The sequence below is a fragment of the Podarcis liolepis genome (genome assembly GCF_965112155.1).
Source record: "Podarcis liolepis genome assembly, chromosome: 10".
Classification (NCBI taxonomy): Eukaryota; Metazoa; Chordata; class Lepidosauria; order Squamata; family Lacertidae; genus Podarcis; species Podarcis liolepis.
In genome coordinates, this window is record NC_139562.1 from 26417287 (window position 1) to 26439238 (window position 21952).

Genomic DNA, 21952 nt, shown 5'->3' on the forward strand with positions numbered 1-21952 from the left:
CACCTTGATTTCCCTTTTGCTCCCCAACCCAGCACTGCAAACTGGCTGGCAGGTGAAAACATCATTGTGTGCAGACTCAGAGGCACCCTCTGAAGCAAGGTTGGGGCTGCCAATAATCGGCAGTGTGTTTGGGATGCAAGCCCTGGTACAATACCTAAAATGGACACAGTTGTTAGAACTGCCTGCCCTCCAGCTGCCACAGTTCATGATCTAACCAGTGCAGGGAAGCAACATTTCATTAATTAATCAATTCAGCAACCAGGGGGAGAGCTTGGTTGTAGAGCATCTGCTATTCATGTAGATTTCCCCAAGTTCAATTCCTGGCATGGGGAATGGGAACATTTCCTGTCTGAAACCCAGGAGAGCTGCTGCCAGACAGTGTTGATAATACTGAGGTAGATGGACCAATGGCCTGACTCGGTATAAAGCAGAGCCCTATGTTCCTAACAAGAAAAGCAACCTCAAATTTCACCTGCACAATGCCAGTGGACGGGCAATGAGATTATATGTCCTGAGGAGCGCTTGGCATTTTGCCCCAGTTTCCAAATCAAAATGTTAATGCCAAGGATGGCGCAAACAATGGATTCAACCAACCAGGGAGAAAGGCTGTAACTGCATCCCATTCCCTGTCTCCTATTGCAGCTGTGTTCCTGAGAACAGACACCTAATAAGCTTTATTAGTGCACTTTTCAAGGGGGAAAGCAGCAGTTCAGTTTTACTAATAACCCTGAAGAGCCTCTGCCAGCCAGTGTATACAGTACTGAGCTAGATGAACCAATTTTCTGACTCAGTAGAAGGCAGCTTCCTATTCTAACGTACTAAAAAAATCAAAGTTATGGTTACGACAGCTGTATTGAAAGAGCCTTCAGCCTTTTACAGTATATATAACATAAATGTGTTTGCTGTTGTTAACTGTCATTATTGCTGCTATTATTTGCACCCATTTAAGTAGCAAAAAGCCAGACATCTTCTGCAAGGAGCTTATGTTCTATCTAGAATTTGACATGAGGGAGATAACAGAGGATGTGGAGAAAGAGAGAAAGAAAGCAGGGGTAAACTGGGGAAGAAAATGTGCTATTCCTTAGATAAGGAAAATATTGCTTCAGTTCCAGGAATTGCACCTCTGCTTCATTCATGTACTTCAGGAATGAAGCAATATTGTGCTGCCTGTCATTTCAGTGTAAGTACACGGCCTTACATTTTGTGAAGCCTCCCTGTTACGAGTGGTAGAATATGGTCCCAATCCAGAAGTAGACTCGGGCTGTGTTCAATTGGCCTTCCAAGGATGTACGCATAGGCTTACTGCTTCAGTTAATTTGATTTCAATATGACTAAATTGCATTTGCAATGAGTGTGTATAACTTTTTGTTACCTGCCTCAAGCTCTTGCAATTAGGCACAGCTAATTAGGCCACACTTCTGTCTCTGTAACTGTTACACCTGCCAAGCAGAAAATGTGGCTGGGGGAAATGGGTTTCCAGCTGTTGACCCTTGCAAAGCAACTGTTGCTTTAACACTCCGCAGGTAGCAATATATTATAAGGATATTATGTCCCTTACACTAGTGTTGCAGCCCATTCTCTGGCCCTGTCTCCCACCAATAGGGCGGTACTTGCTATAATCCAGCTAGGATTGAGAGAGGAGCTGGGAAGGGACAGGGGGAGCCTATACCAGAGGCAGTTTTAGGGTAGCCCAACCACTCAGCTCTACTGGGTGCTCACACCACAGGGAGCACCACAATAATAATGTAGAACAGAGTGCAAGAGATGGGGGGCACTAAATTTTTGTGTCCCACTGAAATTTGAGAACCTAAAGTCTGCCATTGCTACATGGGCAGAGAGCCATTATTTCTGAATAATATCTTACTCACTACCTACGAGTTATTTGATGGGAAGCCCCATTGATCACAAACCGACTCCAGAAAATTAGCAGAAAGGGTTTTGCTCTGGAGGCTCATTTTCCAAAAATGAGAGCCTTAGCCTCTCACAAGCCTCCTGTCCCACTTACAGCCAGTCCAGGTTGTGGCACTGCCTAATAGCATCCTTCTCCTCCTTAGTCTCAGTGTTGCCCTTGTAGAACTCAGCAGGGGAAAGGATGGGGACAAAACTAGAAGTGAGTTGGCTCTGCCTGTCATTAGTTTTGGCTCTAGTTACCGTTTGGGCTCCCTGCCAGTCACAATGGGCACCAGCCACCAGTAGAGTTTGGGTAGTACTTTTTTCCTTTCACAAGTAAGATGTATAAGAGTGATAGCAAGTGCAGGGTTTCTGTTGGAATGCTCTGTGCATGTGCAAGCCACCATAACTCTGCGTAAGCCCATGAAATCCACATCACTTGAACTGCGATAAATATTTAGAAATGCAAGCCTTACTAAATTACCACCTAGAATGACTACACGGTATAGCTAGACCAGCAGCTGCCAGAAATAAATCCTGGTGTTAGTCATTCACACTTTCTCCCCCATGCTATGGAATCTGATTACACAGAGCACTTAGCATTGATTTCTGCTTGCCAAGACACAAAGCCCGGGCTTGCCTGCCCCCTACTCATTACCATCTCTCACCACAGAGGAGAGATTCTCAATCTATAGCACCCTGAGGCTTTCCAAAATGAGCACAACAGTGTTCAAGTCCTTCCACTAAGCCTGCTTTCTTTTGGTAATGTAGGAGTGATAAATTCTATATAATAACATATTTGAAAGAGAAGTGGACAGCTAAATCCTCTCCTTAAAAGACAGGAAGCCTATAGAAAGGCACAATGAATGTAAAAGGTTTCTGTTTTCTTTAAAAAACAATCTTTAGGACCCCCCCCATCCCCAGGTTCTATAACAATATAGTGCTTGGGAATCTTTATGCAAAGCTTGACTTGTAAATAGAGGTGCTGAGATCCACTTCCTACACTCATGTAAAGTTTAGGCATGGATGGGAAATGGGCTGCTATCATGCCTTCTAGAGTGCAAAGCACAGCTTCCAAGTGGGTTTTAGGCTTGTGTGTTGCCATCTGACCAACAATATAACGTGTTATGCATCTGTATATATAGATCATAGAATAATAGAATTGTAGAGTTGGAAGGGGCCGCATGGGACATCTGGTCCCACCTCCTGCAGTGCAGGAATCTCAACTAAAGCATCCATGACAGATGGGCCACCCAACCTCTGCTAAAAAACCTCCAAGGGAGGAGAGCCCAACCTCTTGAGGGAGTCCATTCGTTCCACGGTCAAGGAGCTCTTACTGTCAGAAAGTTCTTCCTGATGTTCCATGCAACCATCAAAAAGAAGGGGACAAAGTCTGAGTGACAGGGTGAGACATGCCAATCTTTTTCAGGGCCATATATGCTACTCTCCAACATCTCTCTCCCTTTCCCCCCTTCTTTTAGGAACTGTGTGCATTGTCTGTGCATACAGATGCATTACATGCTATATTGTAGTGGGAGCATGGAAGCATTCATGCTTCCCCACCAAAACTATGCAGGGGTTGCAACTCCCACTATCCCTGGCCATTGGCCAAGCTTATTAGTATCATTAGCTTATTTGAGATCCAGGATGGATATAAGGGCAAATCTGAGACCATACCTGTTGAATTAGCCAAAAATCCATGCATCCCACTGCTTCCAACGATGGCCAGCCAAATGCCTTTGGGAAGCTCACAAGTGGAGTGTGAAGGCAACAGCCTTCCCATGTTGCTGGTCTGCAGGATCTGGTATTCAGAGGCATGTTGCTTGTGAGGGTGGAAGTTGCATTTAGTTTCTGTGTCTGATAGCTCTTAATGGACCTAGCTGGTATCCAGTTTCTCTAATCTTTTTTTCCAAAAGCCTACAGAACTAATGGCTATCACCACTGTTTGCAGCATTGAAGTTTGCAAGCTAAGGTAATTTTCTTCTATATGTCCCAGACCTACTGCTAATCAATACTTCTACTACTTCTATGGGTCACCCAGTAATAATTAAATTATACCCTATATTTATTAAATTATACCCTGAGACCTATACCCGCAGGTCTCAGGGCAGTTCACAACATAAAGTCACATTATATGAACACAAAATACATAATAAAAACAAAAACAACTCAATAATCCTCCTTCCCATGTAGTATTGTAAGGTGACAACTTTTCCCAGATCTTCTTATGCCCTTCCATGCCAAATGCACAGTTTCTCCTAGGTGTGGTAGGAGAATCACCCCATAAACAGGCCTATATACAAGGGGAACAGAGCTGCCCTGTCACTGAAAAAAGCACCTTGCATCAATGTTTAAATCATGCAATTTTTCTAGGGTGACTGTGCATTCTTCTGAGAGGACCACCCTCTATTTGAAGGGCTGTCTGATCCAACTCTGCTTTAGAGATTAAAAACCAAAAGAAGGGAGAGCAGAAGCAGCTTTGAACCTGCCCACCAGCACAGGTCACCTGGTCCCAGCCTTCCCCACTATGGTCAGTTGTCTTGCGATCCTATGTAACTATGTGAATTATTTCTAAATTCTTCTATTTCCCCCCTGTGATGTGCCATCAGGTGCCCTGTGCCTCTCTATATGCTGTGTGAGATCTGTGAAGGTTGCAGGCACGTGCGTAAGGGTCAGGGTGCTACAGGTAGGCTCTTGCCAATGCCACAATATAGTTGTTGATCTTCAAGTTGCCATAGAACTCTTTTTTGCTGCAACCAACTGATGGCTACAGACACGCTCTTCAGGAATTTGCATCAACACTGGAAGACAGCACTTGTAAGGAATAAACATTGCCTTTGGTCTTGTCGCATGCAAATCTGTACTCATCCTAAGCACATGCCACATACTAGGATGTAAGGCTCCAATCCTGTGCACACTTTCTTGGGAGTGTGAGTAGAATGGGAACAAACATGCATAGGCTTGTATTCTGTATCCATTTGAAACCCATTGGACTGACTTCTGAGTGCATATGCTTAGGATGGGGGCAGAAAGAGTTGATTCGTGATTTTAAGATACCTACAACTTCAGAAAGGTGTTTTTTTTGGGGGGGAAACACCTTGCTTCTCTTGCTCCTTTTCTGGTCCTCCTCTCTTTTCAGTCCCTCTCAGTTTCTTTCTTTAAACCACTTCCCTTTACCCCCTTTTCTTAATTTATTCTATGCCTCTGCTTGTACAGTCATGCCTTCAGAGGGAGGTTTGTCTCACACTTCAGATGGAAGCCATTCGAGATTTTAAAGATGCGTACCACTTTAAAAAGAATAATTACAATACTACCGGGTGCCTTCTGATTCCATTCGCCCCCAAGGGCTGGTCTGTGTGTCCTTTCTTAATTGCTGTTCCTTTGATTTTACAGACACAAATGCAACGTGCCACTGATTATGTAGCGTACGGAATGCACAATGGAAACAGCTATTTGTACGACAGCTATTCGGTTACAGATATTGACAGCGGGTGCATGCAGACAAAAGACACAAAAGCAGTGCAAGCCTACATGCCAGCTGCATGTGTTAGGCTTCCACACGCCCATGGTTCCCTCCCCCATAAATCGGAAAATACGTCCTTAGTTAAGGATAATTCTTACACACAAGGTCTGCATTGTGCTGCTTAATCCTCTGGACAATCCAGATCCGCACTTGACTCTTACCTTCTGGACAGTCTCTTAATCCAATGGCTCCCCTGGATCCAATCCTTTCCCCTTAACCCGCACACGGAACTGCTTCTCTTTCACATTCACAGCATACAAGCAGGGTTTGCTGTCACCCGGTTCTACTGCAGCCTTACCGCCCGATTGGCTTGAAGCAGGCAGTAAATTAAATCAAGCCCCTCCTTATACTTCAGTTATCATGGGAGGATAATGAATTATTTAGCAAAACTACTGGTGGGCAGGCTTGGATATCACACAGCCCTGCTGGAGAGGGCAGGAGAAGGCTTTTCCCGAAAGGCTGCTGCATTGAAGTAGCACCCAGAGACAGATTCAGTGACTCACCCTATCAGCATCCTAGGCAGAGAGGCAGAGAGAGAGAGGAGAGGATTTGGTTTGAGGGCAGAATTCTCTATCTGTAACCTTTCCTTCCCTGCCAGCACCAAACCTTCATTAGAGATTGTTTCAGAGGAGACCAAATAATGCTTGGGGCTAGGAGACAGGAAATGTTCCCTTCCACATTCGCCATTGCTACTGGCTCAAAATAATATGGGTCAGTTCTAGGTTTGGGGCTGTGTGTATTCTGCAGTTTTCACAGCTGTGAGCACTGAAATCAGCATTCAAAGTCTCTGCTTTCCTTTAAAAACAAACCCAAACATTTTATGGAATGGGGAGGGGGAGGGGGAGGGAAACAGACAATTTTTGTAAGTAAAGAAATGAACACCCAAAATATAACACCTGGAGCTTGACAGGAAAGATACACAGTCATTACATTTCTGTAGTGGGACTTAGTTTGGAATTGAGTTACATAGCACCAACAAGTTTCTAGCTTCTACAATTGAGGGTGTGACATTAAATGTGTGATTGTATTTAACCTGTTTCCCTGCTAAATAACAGATATCTGAGTGTGTGTGTGTGTGTGTGTGTGTGTGTGAGAGAGAGAGAGAGAGAGAGAGAGAGAGAGAGAGAGAGAGAATGAATTATGATTAGGACTGTGGTCTGTGGTGCATACAAAAAAAGTACTTTTCTTTTACGGCACATTGTTAAAACTGTGGAGTTTTCTCCCATATGCTATAGTGCCGGCCCCCAATGTGAATGTGTCTTAATTCTCTTTAAAAGATAATTAGACACTTTCACAGAGGATGAAGCTATCCAGTGGCAGACTTTGGGCTCTCAAATTTCACTGGTGCCCTGTATGACGCTAAAATTTGGCACCCCCTGCCTCTTGTGCTCTGTTCTACAGCATTGTTGTGGCACCCCCTGCAGCACAGCACCTAACCAGTTGTGCTACCCTAAAACCACCTCTGGGCTACCACTGGCTACTAGCTGTGGATGGACAAGGTTTAACTCCACTGTCAGAGGAAGTATGCCGCCGAATGCCAGTTGTTGGGAGCCATATATGACAAAGCTGCAGCTGCACTCAGGTCTTGCTTGTGGGATTCTCTTGGGCATCCTGGCCGGTCACTGTGAAAACAGGACGCTGGATTTGGCCTGATCCAGCAGACCTCTTCTCGTGTTCACAGAGTCTTGATAGAAACCACCACTTCAAGCTGCTTTTGTTCCAGCACAGAAGCTTCCATTCAAGCCAAATCGGTACAAAACCCACAATCTCTAATTGTAATGATGGGAAGCTGCTATTGTCAATTGTGTGTATTATGCTTTGCGTCATGGTGCAAAAAGTTTATCTAGATACACACCACAGATATTGTTTCACTCTTGTATCTACTTACCTGCGTTTTTCTACAATCAAGCAGTATATATAAGCCGTTTCAAGAGTTTAGAGCAGGCATCCCCAACCTTCAGCCCTCCAGATGTTTTTGACTACAATCCGCATCATCCCTGACCACTGGTCCTGTTAGCTAGGGATCATGGGAGTTGAAGGCCAAAGCATCTGGAGGGGATGCCTGGTTTAGAGGTTTTACTACAATCAAGCAGGATATATAATTCTTTTTAATGCATAAATAAGCCCTGCTGAACTCAGTCTAACTTCATACCTGGGCATGCATGTGCATAGGATTACAATGAGCCTCCTAAGTAGCAAGTCCTATTCAAATCAATGGGACTCCACATTCTGTCCAGGTATCACCCCATTGCTTACAAAGCGACATGGTTTGCAAGGCATTTCCCTGAATTGTGTCCCTTGTATTTATGAGGTTATGATAACCACACCACCTCCTCAAGAGCAAGAGGTGATTTTACTGATTCTGTAGTCCTTCCCTGTCCATGGTACTGAAACTCTTTGAACTGTTTGATCTCATTTGCTGTTTCCTCTATGGAAATTGTTTTCAGTAACTCCAGAGCTGCCCCTGGCAACAACAACAACAACAACAACAATGTAATATCATGTTAAGCTGTTGTTGGTAATATGCTGTTGTTATATGACATTGTTGTTTACAGTCCTTTGTGGTTTCTCCCCAGCAGCCTTGTAAAGTAGGTTGCAAGAGGGAAACTGGCAGCTGAATCTGCTTGGAAAAACATGCAGCACAGCCTTCTAGGGACTGTACCATTTCAGAATAGGGATGCGGGATTGCATCTTTGAAACTTGCCCCACCCCAGTAAATAATATATAGGTGATTTTTAAATTTGCCACTTTTTGCCAAGGGAACATCTGCCCAACTTCCCTTTAAAAAATGAGATAAAGTGAGAACTTCTAGAACAGTGAAACTAGGGTGCAAACACTGAGCAAATGTCCCAGAAAACCAAATCAAATCAACATTCTTTTCTCAGACTTTGTTTTCCTTTTTTGTATTCAGCTATGGTCTTACCAAAGGACAAACACGTGTCTAAAAGACAAAAAAGGTCTCTTGCTGCAGGCTGTTTTCCCTTTCCAATTAAGAGGTCATGATGACTATGCTTGTTATCATGGTTACTTCATAGCTGTGCTAATAAGAGGCCCTAATCAGCATCCAGGCTCCATTGTGTTAGACGGAACAAAAACAGGCATAAGCACAAAAGGAGGCCTAATCTATTGTCGATTATGCAACAGGGGATTACTGAAAATTTAACAAGGATATCAGCATGATGTGCAGATAAAGAGAAGACAGACAGGACAAGGGAAATTCCATCTGATTGGTTATGGGTATGATAGGTGCACATTTTATGGACTATATATGGGACATGAAAGGATCCATCTCACTTGATTGTTGGGCTACTGGAACAAATTCACTGATAGGATATCTATGGATTTAAGTCCGTTTATTTCAAGGGACTACTTTGAGTATGACGAATGTTGGGTATCCACCCATTATCCAGCAGTTGTACATACATAAGCAGAGCCATACTGGATCAGAGCAAAGGCCACATCTCATTCTCAAAAATAAATGAAATCCCTCCCAAATTCACATCATGTGAATAGTGGTTGAAAATTTGGGGAGGCTGTTTACACCCCACCCTAATATTACACAGAACTATGCTAAAACCCGTCTTCCTGACATCTATTTTTCTATGTTCAAGGAGCTTTTGTTGATTGGAAGAGCATTCAGCCATATGACCTCTTCTCCCTTAAATCTCAAGTGGTACAACTGAGACACAAGTTTATCATCTCACCTATTTGTTCATTGCTTGTATTTCGGAACTAGGTCAAAGATAATACCAGTCTGTCCAGCCAGCCAGCCAGCCAGCTCATACTGAAGACAAGCTCTCTCCACTGTGACACTGATAGGAACCCTTATCTCCTTAGGCTCATCTGCAGTCTCATACTATGCGCCCTTTGCTTGGTTGCCAGGCAACTATTTAAGAAAAACCACCACATTATTTTTGCAAGGGATCTTCCAATACAGACTGCTTTGGAAGTCAGTCTCTTACTCTTACATTTGAACACACACAAGATTGAGATAGGCACATCTCATTAATGAATTGCTGCCTATCAGTATCAATGGCGGAATTGCTCAGGTCTCGGTCATGAATGCCAGGACAGGATAGCTGTTGCTAGTACTACTGATCGACTGATTAACATTTGTCTACTTTTGAGTGGTTTGAAGCTATGATAATCCTTTCTTTAGTGATCTTAACTAAATAATTATTTACCTTTTAATGCTTTGGGGTTTTTACAAAAACATCTCAAAAGTACACTATGTAAACAATAATTATACATAATTATAAATAAATACATGTTAAATCATTAATCAGGGCTCTTAATGGTACAAGATGATGCTTTTTATTTATATCCACATTACATTGTTGTTTTGTATAATAAAAAAAATGGCACCCAAAATTGTTCATAAAAGTTGTCCTTCGTTTAAATGAGACCACAAGATTTGCCACATATCTGCCTCTAGAGCATTTAGAAGCAGCCCAATCCATTTGGAATCTACTTTGGGTTATTGTAATTAGATTATTTATTTGAGTTCTAATGTGATTCCTTTTTTGGGTGGTGCAGAAGGGGTAGAATCTGCTGTTCTTCTGACTTTGGAAAGATAAAGTCAGAAGAGGGTCTTAACTGAAGAGCCATTTCATGCATTCTGAAGTTGCTACAAGGAAATGTCTCTCATCTATGATGATACATGCACATCTATTTACTGAATTTCCATTTGTTGGGATGCTGTGGCCAAGAGCAACTTTCTAGCATGTGTGCACAGAGCAAAAGGTTCATTAACACACGCTTGATGTGCCTTTTATTTGTATGGATGTATTTGCTTGCTTGTTTTGTATTTATGTACAGTGGTACCTTGGTTTAAAAACAGTCCTGTTTACGAACTATTCGGTATAAGAACTCTGCAAAACTGGAAGTAGCTAGCGAACTTTACCTCGGTCTACGAACAGAAGCTGAACAGTGGAAGGGCACCGGCAGCGGGAGGCCTTAAGAATGGCTTTGGTTTAAGAACGGACTTCCGGAACGGATTAAGTTCATAAACCAAGGTACCACTGTATTGTGTTTGCTGTAATTGGTTTTAGTATTTCTTTTGCAAGTCACTCTTGAGTGATTTTTATGACCAAAGTAATAATAATAATAATAATAATAATAATAATAATAATAATAATGAGCTATGTGCTTTCAGTCAAGGAACAACCCTTAATGGGTTCCCAGAGATTGCAGAATTATAGGACTGTGCAGAAAAAAGTGTGTGTAAGGATACATATACATCTTTCTCTTCCCTTTTTGTAATATGCATTCACCTTTCCTGCTCATCAGACACTAACACATTTCTGGATATTCTAGTCTGAACTGAATACTCAGTGTTGCTGCTGCACCAGGCACCTGTCACTCCGTTCGGATTGATGGATGCAACCTAGCAGCAGGAGAGCCAGTAGAAAAGAGTCATGTCTTAGCTTTGAGCTCAGGAAGGCTGTGAACAATAGGAAGCAATCCCAGTGTGTGTAGAACCTCTAATTAAACGGAGTTTGCAAAGTTCATGCATAATTAAGGGATAGGAGAATTTGGTTCCAGAATTACTCATTTTGTTTTCAACCGAGGTACAATTTACAATCTCTTCCGCAAACCATTGCTCCTTTTTATACACATGCACTTCTTTATAATTATGTTCATAATCAAATAGGCCAGGGGCAGAGTCCAGCTACCAGTGACCATATGAATCATGCTTCTGCTAGGGGCAATATGCCATGCTCAGCCGTGTGTTTTCTTGTGAAGCAGATTCCACCATTTACGGTAGGAGGGATGGAATCCACCTCCATATGTTTTGCTAAATGTGTCTGTTGAGTACTAGCGATGGGGAATATTAGCTTTGAAATGTGTGAGGCCCCAGAAAAAAACTGGAGCCCTTTGCACTGGGCACTGCTCTAATTAATATGATGGAGCACCAATCTGTTTAGAAGCAAAACAGGGCCCTTCAAAAATTATAGATCAGGGAACTTCCTATATCCGCAGAAGTACATGCTTGTAAATCAAAGTTTTGGTTTTTTAAATTATAAATTAACACACACACACCCCAATAATAATCCCAACCTGACAAGAACCTGTGAGCTTTCAGGAAGTAAGGAATGTTGATGGAAGTTGACCCTGAGCTTAGTTTAGTAAACTTTATTCTCCTGCAGAAAGACTGGACAGCTCCACAAAGCTCCTGTTACAAGCTTAGGGGTTGGAAAGAGGATGAAACAGTCCCACTTGCCATCTGTAAGCATCAAGCCAGGCTCTAGGCTAAGTGATTTTTCCAAGGTAAAGGCTGTTAATGACTGGGAGGAACTCAATTCTCAAGTGGATGCAGGCAATTTATCAGGTTATAATTAGGATCTTGGAGCTTTCTCCAGAAGGAATGAGTCAATCAGCATTTTACCCTGGACAATAATGGAGGGGGGATGGGGGAATGAACAGAAAAATAAAAGAAGATTTACTCATATTAAACATTGCCATAAACTGGGGGTGGTCAGTATCTCCAATCTTGAGGGGCCAACTCAAGTCTCCAAACACCAGTAGTGCATTTTGCTGTACAGTCTAAATAGCTCACAAATGGCCTGGCTGCCACAATAAATTTCCCACCACCTAGTTGTGAGGGCTTCACAGTTTTAGAGAACATACCCCAGACACAGTCAGGCCATAATCTACAAAATCCAAGTGAAAGAGACAGCAATATTTCTCTCTTACTCACCTTGGTGCAACATTTGCAGATAGCCTTGTTTTCCTTATTTCTGAAACCATTGGCAAACTTTTTTGGAATCCTGGAAGTGAAGGCCCAAATGGGATGGGGGCAAATACTCTTTGATTAGAGAACCCCAGCAGAGATTTAACTTGTAGGAAAGAAAAGTATGGAAATATAGGCTGTAAAACTTTTTAAAGGTGCCCTTCCAGTGAGCCCCAAAATGTCACCTTTTAAAAGCTCCTTCCATACTATCCCACATTCCTGGTTTACTTACAAATCTCTTCAAAGATCAGATTCATGTGCTTTTTCATACAACAGTTAGAAAAGATGCACAGGCAGTTACAAAAGTTTCTAATATGTTGCAATAGCAAAACCCTAGTTTCAGGCTTCATTCTAGTCTGAAACGAAAGAGACTACTTAAAGTCATGTGGCTGGCTGGAGCAATCATCTCAGAACTCATTACATACTGAAGTCCACATGTAGAGTGAGAATAACAAAGGCTTGTTAAATGAGGAAATGACAACATAGGCTAAGCCTGGCAGGAAAGCTTACTCTATCGTTTTAACCCTTTTGTGCACTAATTAGACCAGGGGTCAGCAAACTTACTGTGCCTCGAGCCGGTGTCTCCAGTGCCGATCGCGTGGTGGGCCAGAGGGCAGAGGAGCGCGTGCCCATAGAGTTTCAGTTAACACCTTTGCATATAACAAACTTTGTTACACTTAAATGAAACCGAGTTGGAAAGGGGCTTTTTAAAAAGTTGGTGTAGAATTTATGACAAATGAATCTCCCACTCTGCTGTGCCATTTTTTTCTGCTTCAACTGAATAAAAAGTCAGTGAAAAATGACTGTGGTAGGCAATGATGACAGAGAGATAAGAACATCATTTATCTTTGCTGATGGATGAAAATACATCACAGGTTGTTGAGGTGGGGGGAATACACAAAGATAGAGTACAATCCAGCCAAAGTTAATTATTTGCATGTCACATTGTTATAAAGATGAGAGATTTAAGCACCTGCCTAATTCTCCCATTGAAATAAATGGAGCTCAAAGTGTTTAGCTTTGGCTGGACCCTGCCCAATGTAGCTTGTGTTTTTAGGTGCCTGCATTGAAAGATGGACTAGCACCATGCATTGTCCATCAAGGATCAAACCAGAAGATATTGTGCATCTGCATAGCTACAGCCCCTAAGATAGGATGAGCAGGGCATCATCATCTCACCCCCACAACTTAAACCATTCATTCCATAGTCAGGAAGAGCAAACAAGAGGCACAACACACTGAACTGTCTCCCAGTCCTACTGCCCAATCCCATTTTATCTGCTTTTCCTTCCCAGGCTGCCTGATGAAGCTGGACTTTAACCATGGTCTGTGGTTAAAAAGTCTGTAGGTACTCTTTCCATCCTTCTGTCACCAACCCCTATAGCACTTTCACGAATAGAACAAATGGCCTCTGCCTGTGCCTTGGTTGCTTGCAGACAAACATTCTCTGCTATTATTTGCAGCGTCGCTTCTCCCCCCCATCCCATCTCCCTCTCTGGCAGGTGTCTCTGTGCTGAGATTGTTCAGCCTTCTACTTATTTATATGGAAGAGCAGATGGTTCGAGGGTTGGGTTCTCTTAGACACTCTTTGCATGCCAGCATATGCAGGTGTGCCATTTTGCATGGGTAGCTTAACTCTTGCAGAAGCAATATGGGAAGAGAACGCCAAGGACAGAAGAAAATGGGAAGCCTTAGAGATCCAGTACAGTCTTCTCCTGCCTACCTTCTGCTCAGCTAGTCAAATGAACATATTTAAAGTGCTACTGTTTAGTTGTCAGCATGGCCTAGAAACACTTGCCGCGTCTGTATTTCCCTTTGCTCATTTTGTGTTCCTATGACTGAATAAAATGCATTTGCTGAGATCACTACAAATTATTTATAAAAGTGGCTTGTTTCATTTACTTGTGATGCATGTTCAATCAACTCTTCCCCACCCTTGTTGACATTTCTAAGTAGCATCACTGTTAAGGCCAGATGTGGGGAGCAGGTCTGCCCCCCCAGACTGCCAACCCAAATACCCCACGGTAGTAACTTACTACTAGTGGTATTAGCTTGCAAGGAAGCAAACAGGGGGCAGACTCTGGCACAGGAAGGCAGATTCTTCTCACACATACAACACACACACTCTGCAAGGAGCATCTTGGCGCAGGATACCGAACTGGGAAGCTCTGAGCTTTGTGTATTCTGTTGCTTGCCTCTTCCTCTCACTGAGACCTTACTCAGAACAACTAAATGTCAGGGCTCGTGATTCTAAGCTGAAATAATGCAAGAACCAGAGGCATAGGATCTTTGGCCTGGGCACTTAGTGCTGGCATCGACATACAGATACACACATCCATCTACAGCTGCAGCAGTTCATCTAAGCCCTGGATAAGTAAGCTGTTCACCCCTTCCTTGTCTTCCAGAATCCCATGCCAAATTGACACGCTCCCGTCCCATCTTTTGTCTTCTGCTCTTTCTAGCCTAGAACTCTCTCTCTTCTCCACTTTAGGGTTCTGAATGCAGTAGGTTATTAGACAAGAAGCACTAGTGGATTTATGTTTTATATACCGTACCGAATTGTACTTAATGTTCACATGTTAAATGTGCATACATTTGAGTTTCCAGAGAGATGTGTAACAGAGTTCCTACTAGGAGTCTGGGCTGTGAATCAAGAAGTCCGCAGTGAATCTTAATTCTGTCCAGAGGGGCCTCTGCCTCCACAGACATGGTGGGCTCTCAGATGTAGGAAGTAGTGGGTGGGGTGCTCCAGGAGGCTGAGGCAGGCAAGGGCCACAGCCCAGCTCTCTAGTTGGCCAGGTGGGACTCACTAGCTCTGGGAGGACGTGTGTGATTCCTCAGCTGGAGTAGGCTTGGAGCAGGTGAGGGTCACGTGTCTCATCAAGCCCAGATATGGCAATGAGCAGGCAAAGTACAAAAGGGAAGCAGAGCTGAGGTGCTGTGTCTGCTCAACAGCCCATGCTGAGGGACCTCAGTTTGGAAGCCTAGGATCACTGCAGGACTTTGGACATGCGGATTGACCCTGCACTGGGGACTTGACATACTGACTTGCCACCTGGTAGGCCAGGGGCTCAGGACACTGACTGACCTTTCAGGGTTGCTGGAAGGATTACCAATAGATGCATGTGGAGTGCAATGAATGTTTGAAAGCACTAGACAAATATTATTAATGGCCACCCTGAGCAGAGGGTTTAGAATAAAAACCCTCCAACTCTAAAATTATTATTTGTTGTCATTGCAGGCAAGTTACTGCACATAAGACATGTGAATTGATCTGTTTTGGCACTTGGAGAACATACATCTGTCTCAGTCTTTACTAATGATGAGGATTAAGAATTTAACAGCATGCTTGCAAACCAAGCTGTGAACACAAGAGTCTTTAAGTGGTGGAATAATGTTGGATAACCCCCCCTTTTTTAAAAAAAGCATGCATCATACTCCAGGAGTGTGTGGGCAAACCTACACACACATTTAAACTCCCTCTTTTTAAATTTGGTATGATTCCTTCACACACGCTGCTTGAAATATAAATAATGAATGACACAGGGGTCAGGATCAGGGCACAAGAAGCAGAGGTAAAGCTGAAGGGGAGGGGGCTGCAAGCAGGGGAAAATTTTGTCCATAAAGAGAGAGAATACCCTTCATTCCCTAGGCAACAATGATGGTGTTTCCTCTTTTCACACTATTAGCCAGCTTTGAGTGGCTACATAGTGATGTGATATCACATTTATTATGTAATCCCCAATTGTGTAGTGAGGGAGGAGCAGCAGAAGGCAAGAACATTAGCTGAAAAATGGCCTTGAAGCAGAATAACATGTTTGTGTGTGTGTGGTTTTGCAAGTAACCCTTTGCATTCCAAACTTCGCCCCCCTTTAGCCCCTCAAAAGTTAATAGCTAATAATTCAGCCACTGGTTACAATCAATCTGGCTTGCCGACAGGCTCAGACAAAGCGTGCACATTTCAGCACATTGGTCAGACTGGAAATTCAAATCTGCATTTTCCTAGACTCAGTTGATATATGAATGTGCCGCTGAAGCATTGCCTGTTTGATTCTGTATTAAAATATACAAAAATTATCTCTTTCTCTTTGACTCAAGTCTGATCTTACTGACTGTGGTTCTCATTGTTAGATTTAGAAAGAAACAGCTGAAGCCATCCTTTCATCCATAAAGGCTTTTAGTGCCTAGAACTTAATACTAGTCTAACACAACATATCCCTGTTCCTTAGCATGCCAACTGCACCGTGTTAGGTTGAGATCAATCACTAAGCCGTCTCTTTATGATATCAGAAACGGCATATGGCATGACAATCGCGACGCTGGTCCCTCCTGCCCTGCCATGTGTTTGTGACACAGAATCTGGCCAGTTCCAGAGTAGCTCTGCTTTAGAGCCACTGAGAATGCAGATAGGCTGAGCTATTTATGTCAGTTGAGCAGAACAGTTGCTGATTTCCCCAACGACTAATACAGCAACGTTCCAAGCAGCCTTCATTTCTGACACAGTCTTCCTAGCTCAACACTTCCCGAAGACCAGATGCTTTCTTCATTAGAGGGAAGAGCTGGAATGTTTACTAAACACCAGCTGGCATGGGCTTAGTGCCCTGTTGCATCCACCGCTTTCACCTTCATCAGCAATGTCTTAGATCCCATTATCCCCATGCATGAACGGAGAGCATATCCACATGCATGCAGATGGTGGACTGCCAGTTCTCTCTTGGTTGCAGTCCCTTGCTCCCATTGTATGCATGCCACTTTGGAAGGTCATTTGACTCTCTGGACTGGGGCAGAATAAAGAGCTACAACCAGGGCAAATGTTGATGGACACTTTCTGTACAAATGGGAGGATGTTGGGATTCAAGCTGATGTGTGGGTCCAAGTCACTATTTGGTCCACAAATTTTAAAAGGAGAGCAATGAGCAATTCATGTCTATTCACTTAGTACAACAGATTGTTTGTGATGTTATTAAAATTTGAATCTTTCCATGCAAACCAACTGAGCTGCACAGCCAAACAGCCTAGCCAGTTTGGAATATTACCTAATTCAATGTACTTAATTGCAAACCACTTTCATATGGTAGAATTCTGTGTGATCTCTGATTGCTGTTGACCAGGAAGCAACTGCATTTGAAAGGTTGCCATTTCAGTTCTGTGTTCTGTATGGCACTTCAGGTTATCACCACTTGTTACAGCTATCTTATGTATGATTGAATAAAATAATGCATGAAGTGTCATTTCCTTTAACAAGCAAATCACATTTCACTTGGTCTTAAGAAACAGGAAGATTTGGAGTGCACGCTCAGATCAGGAATTTGTTTTCAGTACCAGAACTGAGCCCATAGTCCTTTCATATAAAAATCCGCCCCTGGTTTGCTTCCAAGCTTTCTTTATTTCAGCACCATAATTTGAGGGGAGAGAAACATTTTAACTGTTCTTGCTGAACAGGTGAAAGTCAGAGACCATGGCCAATATAGGCAAATCATCCAAAGATCTTTTAGCTCATCCCAATCTACCTTATGGCCACACCCAACTTACTGCATGTTCTAACATCTTGACATTGTGCATTTCGCAGTCTCTGCTGCTCATCATTGCTGGTAGAATAAGGTAGGATGAGCAAATGCCCCAGTGTCACAAAATGGGGTAAGTGGTAACAGCACATTGTGTAGACAGGGGCCTGGAGCTCTTGCTTCACAGCCTATACCTTTCTCGTATTGTCTAGTTCCACCCTTCAGGTACAAAGTTCAAACCTATAGATCAAAATCCTATTACAGCCAGAAGGATGCATACTTAGGTATTTTCTCTCTCCTGTTTCCTACAAAGCATTGCACAGATGACAGCAATATGTAGCAAGAGCAGAAGAGGGTGGAAGAATGAACTATTTAGCCTCTCAGCAAATGATGGATATATCAGAGGGGTAATGGCACAGTTTGCTCCTTTTGGTTCATTTCCCTCCATGGAACTCATCAGGAACAATTCATATTCCACCTTGGAACAAGATAGATCCTTTGACTTACCTCCCAAGAAATCTTCACTCTGATTCTGAGATTCTTTTTCACAAGGTTGCAGGGTATCCTGGGGCCCTCCAGACTGGCGTGTTGTTGTTTTGTGTGCGTATTCTGCAACTTGTCAAAGCAATAATAGTTTATTAAGTGGGGGATTTATTCTGAACTGTACACATATCACTCTGCTTTATTAATTTTTTGTGATGAAGGGTGGTATACAAATTTAATTAATTTAATCTAATTTAATCTAATTATTTAATTATTTAATTATTTAATTGTTCAATTATTTAATTAATAATAGAAGCTCACCTCTTCCCCAGTGGGTGTCGGTTGCGGATCTTTGTTCATCTCCTTCCCAGTTGGCTGGACCTGCATGGATGTTGGCCAAGGGGGAGGGGTTCCCCTTGGCCATCGCGACTGTGGGGGTGTTACCTCCTGGCCAGTAAGATGGCTCTGTGACTGGGCCTGCAATAAAGAAGAAGAAGAAGAAGAAGAAGAAGAAGAAGAAGAAGAAGAAGAAGATGACAACGATGAAGAAGAAGTTGGATTTCAGCAGAAACCTATGGGGCTGATTGGAAATGAAGCAGTATGTTTGCCATGAATCTTCTGCAGGCACAAACAGTATTGCAAGGGTATAGAAGTGGCCCCATGCCATCATGAACACAAAGAATCAAGACTGCAGAATAAAAAGTATACTTGAAAGGGCCCGTGTTGTCCCTTGCTGCAGACCAACCAGCTTCTGCCCCTTACTTTTCTTCCTTTTGATCCAGGCTCAGTATTGCTCTTTCTCCTTGCATGGAGATGGGGCATAGCTTGGTGGTAGAGTATTTGCCTGGGACAAAAGGTCCCCGTTTCAATTCCCAGCACCTTCAGCTAGGGCTGGAAATGCTCCATGTCCAAAATCCTGGAGCACTGATGCCGAAGGAGACAATTCTGATCTAGATTATACTAAAGCTTGAAGGTTTGACTGTGCCAATTCTGAATGTATTGGATTTGCGACCATTATGCTCAGTTGCCTTCAGTAGCAGTAAAGCTCTGCTGGATGAAGTGCAATTGCTTCTGGTCTATTTCTGGGGAACTCTGCAATATGTTTAAGTTTTTTCTCCTCTGGACGACAGTAGGTAGCAATGCTTTGCACAGTTACCTGGTAGTAAATCCCACTGAAGTCTGTGGGAGTTACTTCTGAGGCACAGGGTCAGGCTGTTCAGTGATGTTTCTTTTGTGCATAGTAGATTCCTGCAAAAACTGAAATGTGCAGGTCCAGACTTCTTTTTCTTTGCTTTAGGAAATCTATTAATGAAGCATTCAGGGATGCAGAAAAGCCTTTACTTCCTGGCGCTCTAATGTATTTCATTGGGCTCTGCTGAACTTCTGACCTGCCCACAGCTTTTTCTCTGGTATCTCTTACAGCTGCTTGATTGAATTACTGTCTTGTCAACGGTGAAGCTACAACTGTGCAGTTCTTCTTGGACGCAGCATACGCTGGGAACAAAGGGGACAATGACTCAGAACCTTCCATTTTCTGATCAGCTCATCGTCATCAGTAACCATTTCTGGATATAATATTTTTGTGTGACTTGGACCAAGGCCCTTAGTTCTATATGCTTTTATTTCAGATCAAATTAACCTTTGATTAGCATGTAAAGGATTTCCAGGGAGATTCCCCTCCCCATGAAGTCTGAAGTGACTGACTCATAACAGAAGACTATAACAGAGAGAGAAAGGACATCAAAGATCTAGCAAGGTGTCATCTGCACTACATATTTAAAGCAGTATCAAATCACTTTAAACAGTGTCCCTCAAAGAATCATGGGAACTGTAGTTTATTATGGGTGCTGGGGGCTGTAAGGAGTCTTCTATTCCTCTCAGAGAGTGACAATGCTCAGAATTCCATGAGAAGAGCGACTGACTGTTAAACCACTCAGGGAACTGTAGCTCTGTGAGAGAAATATCACTCCCCTAACATCTGTGGCATGCTGTTGCTTTTAATGTATAGGGCTGTTCTGTTTTTATTATTGGTATTTTAATAGAATTGTTTTAATCAGGGGTGCCAACTTAAATAAAAAATTGGGGGGGGGGCAGCCTGCATAATCAGTCACATGACATGATGCAGGCACACCATTTGAATGGCAATGCACATTAACTTGAGGGGCCCCCGGCCCCTTCAAATATTCTATTGGATGCCCAGAACTCCCTCAGCCCCTAGGAGTTGGCTCCTACGGTTTTAATTCTATTTTAGTTTAATTACTTTTAAACTATTATCTCTTATATGTTTTCAGCTTTCTATATTTTATCTGTGTTGTTGTTCCTGGTCTGGGGAAAAAGGTGGGATATAAATAAATACAATTACAATAATAAATAATGGAGTTGTGCTGTAAGGCCTCAGGAAGCCTGAGTTTGATGAGACTTATGCACTGGTAAGTATGCTTACAGTTCAGCCTTAGTTTCAGTATTTTGGGTGAAATGCGTTGTATTTAATTTATGCCAGAGTGGCATACGGATTGTGAACTGGACATTACTTAATCTTTTTCTTTAGTCATCCAACTAGCTGACCAAAGAACTGGCTGTGTCCAGTCCCTCAAGCGCACAGCCATAATTAAAATCAGAAGTTAAGTGGCATGCCCTAACTGTCCAAACCGAGGGCTAAAGGATGATCACAAGCAAGGAAGCTGATACCGTTGTACAAGGCAAGGCTAAACGGAGATGCTTAAGAGAGAAGCATGAGGAGCTGAATGGGATCAACAGCTCCAATGGCAGCTGCTTTTGTTCCTGGAAAGGAAATGCGCTGAATTATTCATGCTCGGCTTAAACTGCCAATGCGCCCAGCTTCAGCCGAGCATTTCTCCTCTATTATTCATACGATCCAGCCAGTGGAGACGCAGCAGGAGATTTCCGCAAATGGATGAATGGGACCTGTAAAGGGCTTGCTGCTGCCGCCGGAGTTGAGACTGGCTGTTTATTGAACGGAGGCAGGATGAGCTCTTGTGGTTCCACCCCATGCCAAAGCTAGCAAACGCTGCAGGACAGGCATGTATGGCCATGTTGCCTTCCCAATTGTTCATCCTACTTAGGCGTGCAAGTCCGTAATAATACATAGCATTTAAGGCAGCACTTTGCATGCATTGTTTTGGTCACAGAATCATAGAGTTAGCAGTTACGTTAGAAGTTATCTAAGGCTGCAGTCCAGCACTCCTGCTGGCCTCTGAAGGCAAAGTGATGCCAGAATCTCCACTGCCACAGAGCTCCCTGTTCTACCCATCAAATGTAATGAAACATGGCTTCAGGCTGGCACAGCAATTTGCTTGCCCCCTTGGCTTTCACCCCAGATGCTGCCCTGTTTGGGATTGGATTGTCCTGTACTGTAAATCCCTGCCAGTTAAAGAACCCCACTGCTACAGCATCCTTGAAGGGTTCTTCTTAAAAACCTGGAACAAAGGAGCATTCACCACCTTCCAAGACAGTCTGCCTCACAACCTAGTAGCTTGTTTTTTGGGGGGAGTTATTCCTAATACAATATATGCATCCCTTCCTTCCTTCCTTCCTTCCTTCCTTCCTTCCTTCCTTCCTTCCTTCCAATGGAACCCAGGGTGGCAGACACAGCAATTATATATCTGTTAAAAGAAGTTAAAACATTCTCACCAACTGATTTCTGGCTTGCCAGGAACAATAATGAGGGAGACAGACACACCTCACTATGGACAGTATTCCAGAAACAGAGAGCCACCATTGAAAAGTCCCTATCAAGGCCTCACCTGAGATGATTGATATTGGGGAAGGCACTCTTTTAGAAACTTGAGACTCAGCTTT

The 21952-nt window shown here is 43.1% G+C and overlaps 1 protein-coding gene and 1 long non-coding RNA gene across 4 annotated transcripts in view; one reads left to right on the forward strand and one right to left on the reverse strand.

Moving 5' to 3' along the window:
* Positions 1-5891, reverse strand: part of SYN3 (synapsin III) — a 175397-nt gene extending 169506 nt beyond the window's left edge. For 2 of the 3 annotated variants that reach the window (XM_083462173.1, XM_083462175.1), the window contains exon 1: positions 5575-5891. The gene's annotated coding sequence lies outside the window, so the exon portion shown is untranslated. Of the gene's footprint in view, positions 1-5511 lie in introns of all 3 variants that reach the window. The other variant, XM_083462174.1, reaches the window with a different exon arrangement.
* Positions 4187-5488, forward strand: LOC310687307. Its single transcript, XR_014516376.1, has 3 exons — positions 4187-4420; positions 4500-4576; positions 5284-5488. It is a non-coding gene; the product is annotated as an uncharacterized lncRNA (long non-coding RNA).
* Positions 5892-21952: the final 16061 nt, after the last annotated feature.